Raw genomic sequence first — 11,442 nt, forward strand, 5'->3', positions numbered from 1 at the left:
TTGATTGATGGTCGACACTTATAAGGGCAACATATTTTAAGAATATAAAGTATTTTGTATACAAAATAGGTACTTTGTTGGTTTCGTATCAAACGTATAAAACTAAATTTCATTGTAACCATTTTTTACTAAAATTAAAATAAATTAAACAGATAACAAGACTCCTAAATTACAAATATGAAATATCAGGGAAATATTACACCATATTTTGCAGTAGACCATTCCAAAAAAAATATAAAGTTCTCTCACACAATTAAACTTATTTTAACTATATCGTTTTAATATTTCGTACAATTTTGACACGTTTGAATATTCCATGTGTATATGTCAGTAAATTAAATCATAAATTTGAAAGAGTGCTTCTACTCTCAAATTGATTCCTTGAAATTTATTCAAAACTCAGTTGGCCGATCAAACTGCCAAGTTTCGCGTATGGGTGTATAATATATACAAATAATAATGTATATACACAGAAAAACCATTATCGTTTTATAATATTTGTCATTTGATGTTCAAGTATAATAAAAATCATGTGGAAATGTTAACATAATAATGACGACTCACATGTATACACAATAATAATATATACAGTTTTAATAATTTCACCAAAGAAAATAATGACTCGAGACGGTTACCATTTGAACGAAGACAATAATGTAAAATCTATACAATAATAATATAATATAATAAATAATAATATATAAAAATATTACACTACTATAGGTACACAACTGTCACACGTGCGCAACAGAAAAAATAACGAAAATATTCTTGACTTCAAAAAGTTGAATTCTTATAGCATGAATCGTGTTTTTTATTTAGATGAGTTTAACACGCAGAATAAAACGGGAAATTAATTAAATTCTTCAATGGTTATGTCATCTTACAATGCGCGGTTTACTAGAAAATTAAAATAATTGTATTATAATATCACATATACGCGTGGATTAATGCTGATTAAAATCACAATGACTTTTTATGTTTAATGTTGTGTAGAACTGCACTATTTTATGGTCAATAAAAAACGCTTTTTACAAATCAAAAGCAAAAAATTACACGCTCCCGATGCAGAGATTGTAAGGCGGGCTAGCTGTGAAGGCGTGCAATGCGGTTATTACAAATTACAACACTGTTTTTTTTAATCCAAAGGGATAATAACATTAAACAGAAGCGTTGGGTAACTTCGGGTATAATTTATTATATGCGCAGACAGATTTTTCCACCAGGGATCTAAAGTATGACACAATAACAGTTATTTGTTGTGGAATCCAATTATAGTATAATAAATAATGTAAAAGTGTAATTTTATTTTAATTGTTTTTATACCCTGGGTCAATTGTTGTTTAATTACAAAATACTAGGTATTAATTATTATTGTTATTTAATACTCTCACGCTATACCAAGAAAAGTATATCATTTTTTTTTAAATTTAAGTCTTAAGACCATACATTTCTTGACTTTTTATGCTATATACTTATATATATTTTTTTTTTTTGTATATTAGTATTTAGGTACAATATGATATTTGAGCCTTGGTGCTGAGCTCATAATTTTACAATTTTAAGTGGACCAAGGCCTCAGCCAGGCTGATTGTTAATAAACGTAGAATTCATCGTTTTTTTTTGTGTGTGTTTTTGATAATATATAATAAAGCAGAAAAAACATAGATATATCTAGATATATGCATTACAGAGAAATATTATTATAAGATATATAGACAAAATTGTTATAAAATAAATACCTATGTTGTTATGTAGGTATAGATATAAGGTATTTATATTTATTGACGTGGTGTTATGTAATAAATAATAATTAAAATTTATAAATTATAATTATTAACCTCATAATTACAATAGTTTAAATTCGACGAACAAATTTTTATCCGGTAAATCGAACATGACGGTGCAACCTTTTATTTTAACCACAACGACGAGTCCTTCATGATTGTAAATGATTTGACTCATCTATATGGACTTTGGTCCTAAAATAGTTTTACTTTACATTCGTATTCAGTTAAAATTATAGCTTATACTATCGTAAAAGCATATACGTGTACGATATACATACTACATATACGATATACTACATAGTATACGAGTATTAGTGTGCATGATGCCACGATGTACCACCTGTAGCATCAATTTTATCTTGGAAAATAACTTTATAATATCACATGGGTGAATATGGTTTAATTACATGCATATTTGTCCTAAACAATCCTAAAAAATAAATTAGGTTTTTTGAAAACCATTCGAGGACAATCTAGTATTTTAGTTACATCCCTTAAGATCACATTACGCAACTTACTTTATAAAATCTAAATGGGTTGAAAGTAGTATAGTATAATTGTGTCCCAAACATTTATTTCTGTGTCAAAAATATTTGAGAAAAATTTAGTTGTTTTGTTTTATATTAATAAACATTTTAAGTAGGTAGTTATAGGTTTATTAAAATATACACTGTTTGGCTGATTGAAGCCTTTGTTGATTTGCAGATCAACTATGAAAAGCAAGCGCAGTAGGCGCCAGTAGCAAACAATGTATATGCAAAAAAGATATCATTATATTATTATTTTAAAGTATTTTTGATTTGTTAATTTCACTGTATGACTTTTTTGTGGTCACTGATTTGTAACATTGTGGATTTAGTAAAAATAATCAATACTTTTGAAAAAAATTTGAATCAAAAATCATAGCGCCGGAAAAAATTCAAACAATCTGCAGTGGAGTTGATAAAAAACACTAAATATTTTTACTACGTCCATACCAGAAAAAAAATGTGCAAAATGAATTCTATATTGAGTTATATTAAAAATATAACGAATAATGATAAAGTGTGTTATGGCTTATGTGGTTCAAAGCATCTAAGGGTAAACGTGGATGAGTAGAAAGAGGTGGAACGTCCACGAAAATCGTTGTGGTGGTTGTGTGATGATTATTTTTAGCGTGATGTGGCCGGCGTTTAAAGTTTTTTCTCGGTAATGCGTTAAATTAGAAACACTGACGGTACGGTGAAGAAAGGGTTGGCATAGAGTGGTGATGGCGGGCAGAGGACGGATTTTTTAATTTATGTATACATATAAGACCGACACTCAGCAGCTGCAATGGCGTGGCGGCGACGGCGACCGTCGAGAAAAGCGCATCATCGTGTCGATCGGGCCCACCCGCCCGTTCGCTCCCTAGCAGACTTGCTCACGCTGCACGCGGACTCCGATGGGTCCATTAATTTACTACGTTTATTATTAGAAACTGCGGGACCGGGCCGCGTGTTTTTGTTTCGGCAAAACGCCTCGTTATTTATTGTCGCCACTGACGCCGCTTGGAGATGACGCTGCCGGTCCAGCGGAGGAGATGTAATAATAATGATATAAGGAGAAGTGAGAACAATATTTAACACGGAACGAGTGGTTTAATATTATTATAAACATGTGTGCGGAAAAAAATACAGTTTTCGCAAAATGTATGAAAAATGTTTGGAATAATTTTGTGATTCGTCTACCGTGGTGAAGTTAATTTATAATACTAGGCATGTATAGATTATAGATATGATTGGTATTTTGTATTGGCTGTCCAAAACTAATCGACATTAGCGATTTTCGTTTTATGATATTTTATCTTGTATGTTGATTCGCGCGGAAAACCAAACTTACTGTTTAGGTGCGCTCATCATTCAGAACAGTATGCATAAATGGTTTTTGTCAGTATTGAATTGTTTTTCAACTTTGAAGCTTAAAAACAATCATTAATTCTACGCATTCAAATAGTCAAGAAGAATATTATAATGATGAAATACGTTGAGAAAAACTTTGAACTGTCATACATATATTATATATATACTCTAAAATATACACAACTAAATGCGCATTATACATAAAAATATATAATATATAATATGTATATGCTCCAAGTCTCTGAAATAAGTATGTTATGTAAATTATATGTGTCTACAACCCAAATACGTTTTTTGGTTTTCATATAATATCATATACAGCATATTATTACATTCCAAAAACAAATTATGTAGATTAAAAAGTTTGTTTTCATAAGATTAAAATATTATTTTACCGTCAAGCATAATATTCATCGTGACATTTTATATCAATCTTTTTAAATTGTTCAATTTTTTTTTAATTTAAGAAAGGAATTGAAACTACTGCATATCTTTACATAAGTTATTGGTTGTTATTTTATATTTACATCATTAGTAATTATGTTCGTTTCAGTTCACATGAACAGTTGAACTGAGTTCGAAGTAAATCGAGCGATAATTTTGTTTATATACATATTACATACCACCATAGATTTCTACGTATTAAATGTTATTGCATTATTTCTAGACCATTAAAATTGTATTCAAAAACTTAATTTATGATTTTTGTAAAACAATAACAATGCCCCAACTATAACAATTTGTTTATTTTTAAATGTCTTTTTCAATTAAAATATTTTATAATTAATTTAGTTTTAATCTGTAAATTTCATTTAGATACTGTTCAATTGTATTGTTTAGTGGTTCAATATTATAACATTATTTTAAAATGTGCTTAGGTGCCTAGCTATATAGTCTATACAAAAATACAGATATTTTTCAAATATATAACGTAACAGTAGAGTAAATTTGCAAATCAGTGACAGTCGGTCTCGCTTTATATAAAAAACTGGAATATTTTTTTCAGAAATAAAATTAATAAAACTGCGATATAACCTATATGGCTAATGGCTATATACATATATATAGCTAGGAACAATCATACATTTTGTTTTCTTAATTCTATTTTTCGTTGCTGTTTAGTTTTATTATTGATTTACGAATTTATATTTAAAGTAATTATTGTGTAAAAAATTGAATCCATATTTTCCCTCCAAGTGTAATTTACAAATAAATTTATATTTTTAAAATTCCTATTTTATACCGAACATTGGCAATCTTGAACTTATGAATTCTTATTGTTTCAGTAAGTATGTTGTATATTTAATAGAAATCATAGACTATTTTTTATAAGTTTTTTAATATTGATTCATTTTCTTATCAGCAATCGACATAATAATAATTTACGTTTATAAATAATATTACATTAAACTAGGCCATTTAGGGGATAAATAATGATTAAAAGATATTACTCTTATATTATAGTAATAACTAATAAATAATAGTGCAATTGTGTATTTTTAATCTATTATATAATTAGTTGTAACTTTGTAAGTTGTAACCATTGTTTAGATAAGTCATTAAGTCTGTCCACATTTAACTATGAACTAAATAAATATATATTTAGAAAACTATTACGAACGCTTATACATACTACATGCATGTATGATTTATGCATGAGCGCTTAGATGATCGAAAATTTCAACCACTGTATATAGATATCCAATAGAAAAAGTAATTGTATTAATTAATCGTTAACCGTTATTATTTAAAGTTAATATATACATTATACAAGCAGATTTCAAATTGTTCGCCTCATTTTTAGATATGAATAAAATTGATGCATTTTGAACAATCGACTTGCAGTAGCTTGAGAAATTTCAGAAACTCAACTGCACACAGTGCAAACGTATGCGATACGTTTATTTGAATGCACATATTGAGAAATATTTATTGTTTATATGTATACATTAATAAATTATCTAATATATGTAATTGGTTTATACAATCATACCATTGTTTTGTTAATATATTGTAATATGTATGTATATATTTTATTTGTATATCCAATATCCATCCACTATATACACACGATACACGAATAACCGTATTATACTCCATTAGTTTTGTGTATTTTATTATTTTTATTCATAGTTGTATAATATTATAACAAACGCAAAGTTGCATTTCATCGAATGCAAGATGCAACGAAAGTTGAATATGATATGAATGATATGATATGCAGATAGCTAATATAGTTGCAACTCGGTATATTATGTAAAATGTGTGACTGCGCAGGCGTCTCGCTTTTATAATTGCACAGGGCTCCTTAATTCATAGCACTGCAAGCACTGATGAGTGTTAGTTTGTCTATCGGAAATATCTTTATCGGAGCAAATGACTTAAGTAACGTTTTTAAAGTTTACAATCAATACCATGATGCATTTGTATAGCCTCTGTGGGCGACAAAACGGAATTACGTAAGAAAAAATAAGTGCCACTCCATCGGATACATCATACTACATAGACATAAATACGGTTAATAATCTGGGGTGGGGCTAGATATTTCAATTAACATATAGTGTAGAAAGTTTAAGTTAGGTATATTAGATATTTTATTTTACAGGAGATCTGAGGTTCCAAAGCTCCTCATATACGCCTATGTGCTGACTACTGAGTGCAGTAACAAATAGAAACAAATTACGAATTCATCACTGGATGTATCTAAATCAAAATTCTAATGAATAGTTTCTGAGTTATTAATTTACCAAAATCTTATTTTGATATTGCAAAGTTAATTTAAACAATCAAACACAATATTTTACAATGCATATTGACATTACGCATGCCAATATGTCATTGCATTGCACACCAATTATGCCTTATCATATTATACACACTTAGACACTCATGAACAGTGCTACGCAAGACGCGCGAGCTGTGCGATCGCATAAACTGATAATTGATAAACCATGACGATTAGACGATGGCAATTTTCCTTAACACTAATATCGACAGATTTATCACGGTTACTCGTTCGCGAGTATACTACATGGAAATAGATTTTTTGTTTATTTAACTACCGTGATCGATTAGCTAGCAAGAGTTTATACATGTACCACACAGTCCATTTAGACAAATAATAATTGTAAACTATGATGGTTGTCGGTCGACCACGGTGGCCGGGTGATCACTAATCTTTGACCTTGTGGTAATCTTCAGCGATCTACACGTTATATATACCGCATTTGCGATCCGGCCGGTAACCATGATATTTTCCAATGGCCCGTTAATTGTCTATTATGTATTCATATACCGTATCCGCGTCGCCATCCACGAGTGTATATAATGGACGTTATAATATTATATTATGCTGACATGTAATGTAATGCAACGATATTCTGGTGAAATGAGTCATGTGTATTTGTTTATTTGCGAGCTCCATTATTTCCGAAACTCGACTCCATTTGTGACATTGATAGTTGTTGCCATTTTTTTTATAGGATTAACACTGGACGTCGTATCAAAATATAAGAATCACTTTAATCAACTACTTAGGTATAATAGGTATATCATATTCATATCCATATTCTATTGGTCTCTTGTAGAAATAAACGCTATTCGATACAGACTATACTAATTTTTGTTTATACTTTATTGTAAACGTAATAACAATTTTTAAAATCTTGCTTATAGTGATATACTTACATTTTATATAATTTATAATTATTATGTAGTTCTTTATGTGTATGACATCATCTCCGACTTCTTTTTGATTAGAAAGTGAATCTAGGGTTTTCTGGTACCTAGCCAAAATAGCAAATGTGTGTGAAATTTTATTTTGTAGTTAAAAATTCATAAAAAATTTTAATATTCATACCTACAATTTGAAAATTTAATACAAGGTTTCATAAAAGTTAAGATAACTAGAATCAAAAAAGAAAGTTGAGCTTAAATTCAAAAATATTTTGAAGAGTGCCTAACATTTTATAATGTAGACGACAAGTAAGTAGTCAAGTGTATTATACAAGGGTGTAATAGGAAGTTATGGAAAATTAAATACCTTTCGCTTTCATTAATTTTTTTAATAAATTTTAATATATATTTTATGGACTCTATCGCTACACGTATTATATGAAATGTTTTATTACTATATGAATGAAAAGTAAAAATCTGGCTTAAATTTTTTTGAAAATTTCAAAATAACCAATTTGTAAATCTATTTTTTAGAAAACTTTTGGCTGTATAAAATCATTTACCTAAGCCAAGTGGTTTATACTTTTTATGATTTTTTTAAAAATATCTAGGTATATATTTTTAAGTAAACCTCTTTCATTAGAAATGTGAACTTAAAAAAAGATTAGATTCTATTTAAAAAAAAATCTATTACCTAGCAATCAAAAAAGCAGCCTTCAAAATATAGTGAAAAGACAAAGGAGCCATGGAATGAAAAATTTTGAATACCTCTGACATATAACTCATATTTAAAAACTTAAAACCTTGAATATTTATTTTTATTTTATGAAATAATACATTTTAACTTCAACAAATGTTTCGGTGTTACGCAAACGCTATATTTGAACTCCCTATTGTAACACAGCATACTATCCTGCCTTCAACGGTAAGTTAGTATTGACTTAAAATTTGTTAGTTGTCTTTAAATCGTTTTTCATATCTATATGCAATGATTTATCGTCAAATTTAATACATCCATAACAATAACCTACTCAATGACGAGGTATACCTACATGCACTGGGACACCACGTATATTCTATATATCAAAGCGTTATATACTTTCCTGCTTTAGTGTAATTTACTGTTAGTTAATCTTTATATTGTAAGAATCCTAACAAAATGTTACAAAATTTCTTATATGCTGTAAACATAAAACAATAATACATTATGAACAATATTTAATATTTATTATACATAGGTACGTAGAAATGAGAGAATATAATATAATTTACATTTACCGCACAATAAGTCAATAATACATACACAATAACATACATACGTCACACATATTATAATAATAGAGTATGATTAGAGTACTCATTCTCTTGCAGAATGGTATATTGTGCAAGTGATGAATATTAACTTATTCTTTTGTTTTTTTTTTTATTTAATACAAAAGGCGGGGCAAAAAGATTTTTTAAATATCTATTAAAAATTGAATAAATAGAAACTACTTCTTAGAATTTATTGTAATATTTTGATCATTTTTCAAACTATTACATTTGATATAAAAACGATTTATTTTGATTTTGTTGTAGTTTTTGTCGTAAGATATGTAGTCACACGCTCACAACTGAGTGTCAATAACATTAGGTATAACTCATAGAGAATATTGTAACAGTATAGTATGGATATATGCGAAAATTCACATTGAAAATAAATCATCTTAAAAAAATTAAATTAACCAACTATAAATTATTATGAAATTTAGTACCTATAATTAATTCTTAATATATATTCATATTTACTCGTAATTTGTATGCTTATATAGTTACATATATATACTATGTAACATGTATTATATAGTGAAAATACGTTAGGTACATGCCAATTCAATTTATGATCAAATCATTTAAATACTTATACATTGTATACACCTTGTCCAATATTTTAAATATATGCGCATACGCATCATTATTTATACCGTTTGCTGTATTTATCTTCGAGTTGAATTTTAAGCTTGCACAGTTGCACTTAACAATAATACGTGTTTTAAAAATGCAAAAAATAAAATAGAATAAAAATTACATGATGTTATGTACAAATTTAATATATATAATTATAATGTATAACGACATACCTATACTGTATACATATACGTCTGTAAATTATATGGCTCATACATAATACGCGTTAACAGTGTTTAGACGCCATTAGCTAGACGACACAGATTGTCTGCTATAATGTAAAAAAAAGACTTGAAGTCCATAAATTTCTGAGGGATTAACAGGTGCAGGAATGGGATTACGAAAATAAATAATCTTCAGCCTCACCGAACAGCCGCGGAACAACAATATAAGTTATTGTTGCATTATTAAATTTTCTATCTTTCATTTAGAGCACGCTTCCTATATTTACATTTCATATCACACGCTGTATGTATAAAGTTCGATCGTATATCATATAAATAATATGATGGAAAACACACACATAAGAGAGAATATTACGTGCGTGTTACTGCGTCACGACTCTCACATAAATAGAATATCTATACCAACATAAAAATAATAAAAATATAATGTCAAGGGCGCACGACACCGAAATCGAAACAATGGGAGTTAATCGAGTTGCTCGGGAGTGTTATTGCAGACGATGATTCATATAAACGGCTGAACAGAAAATCGCCAGGAAAATGCATTGAAATTTGCAAGGGCCCCTTCTCATGACGTCTTTACGTTGCAGTACACAATATAATTACTCAATAATCAATACTTATCACATAATATGGGTAATAATATTTTGTTTAATTTACATAATATCTTTTGTATTATTGCAAATTACATATTTCTTTTAAATAAGCAACAATTTTTTTTCTTTTAATAAGTAACAAATTGTAAAATATTTGTTTGTGATGTAAGAATTATAGGTACGTTTCTGAAGAAAAAACTTAGTCATTTATATTTGGTTAAATTGTCTCGATTGTAGTTACAATCATACAATAAATATGCTTGTAATGGAGAAATATTATATTCAATGAAAAGATAATTAGACTAATTAATTTTGTAAATAAACCATAGAAAATTGAAATGATATGATAGAATTAATAGCAAAATTAGCTTTATATTTAAATAATAATATCATAATTGCATAGTTAATAATAACGATAATAATTACATTTTAAATAACGTTTTCATAGGCTGTGTAGTGAACGCAAGAAAAATCGAATTTAGAAAACAAAGCTAATTCATAAACTATCAAAAACCTATAAGACGTTATGAAAAGATATTACATAGACATTAGACGCATGTGATGGATGATGGTTAGGTTAATCTGACCGCCATAGAAAATCGTATAGTGATTTGTATTTGATTGTTTATCGGCGTATATTATAATCTAACCACATAATTGGATTCGTCGTTCATCAGCCTCATCAGGCTCATAGACCTAATAAATAACTTTTAAAAAATTAATTATTCCTCCACTCTATTTATTTAAGTAACAAACAGCCGTTAGATGATAAACAAGAGACCTCTTAAAAATTATATTTTAATATTATATGAATATATTGTTAATGGAAAATGTGTTTACTTTACTCAAGCGCTGTACGGCCATATTGTCGTTAATGTCTAACGATGTATATTGTATACAATATACATTATGTTACGTACATGCCAAGATAAAAACAACTACTTTACAATATTATGTTTTAATTAGGTACGTATAATATATAGGTATTGGGAAGGTACGTCATAACATTACATTATAATTGTTATATTATATTATAATACCAGCAATCCATAAATCGTATATTATAATGTTACTCGGTTAAATTTATGTATTCCATTTTAGGATTATCGAAACGGGCCGCTAGTCGCGACCACCCCACCGCGCCGGTGTAAACGAATGGTAGAAAATAGTGCTATTATTACTTACAACGACTTACCTACCTTATAATATTATTATAGAGTAACTAAGTCAATATACAATGTACAATGTAGGTATACTTTAATTGATAATACGATGGTATATACCCGAATAAAAAAATAATATTATTTCGATGGGTCTTCCGATTTGAGGAGGTTCAGTCGTATGTTTAGTATAATTTTTCCGGCGATGT

This window comes from Diuraphis noxia, unplaced genomic scaffold, assembly GCF_037042655.1.
Source record: "Diuraphis noxia isolate RWA-SAM2 unplaced genomic scaffold, SU_Dnox_SAM2 contig0002, whole genome shotgun sequence".
NCBI classification, from domain to species: domain Eukaryota; kingdom Metazoa; phylum Arthropoda; class Insecta; order Hemiptera; family Aphididae; genus Diuraphis; species Diuraphis noxia.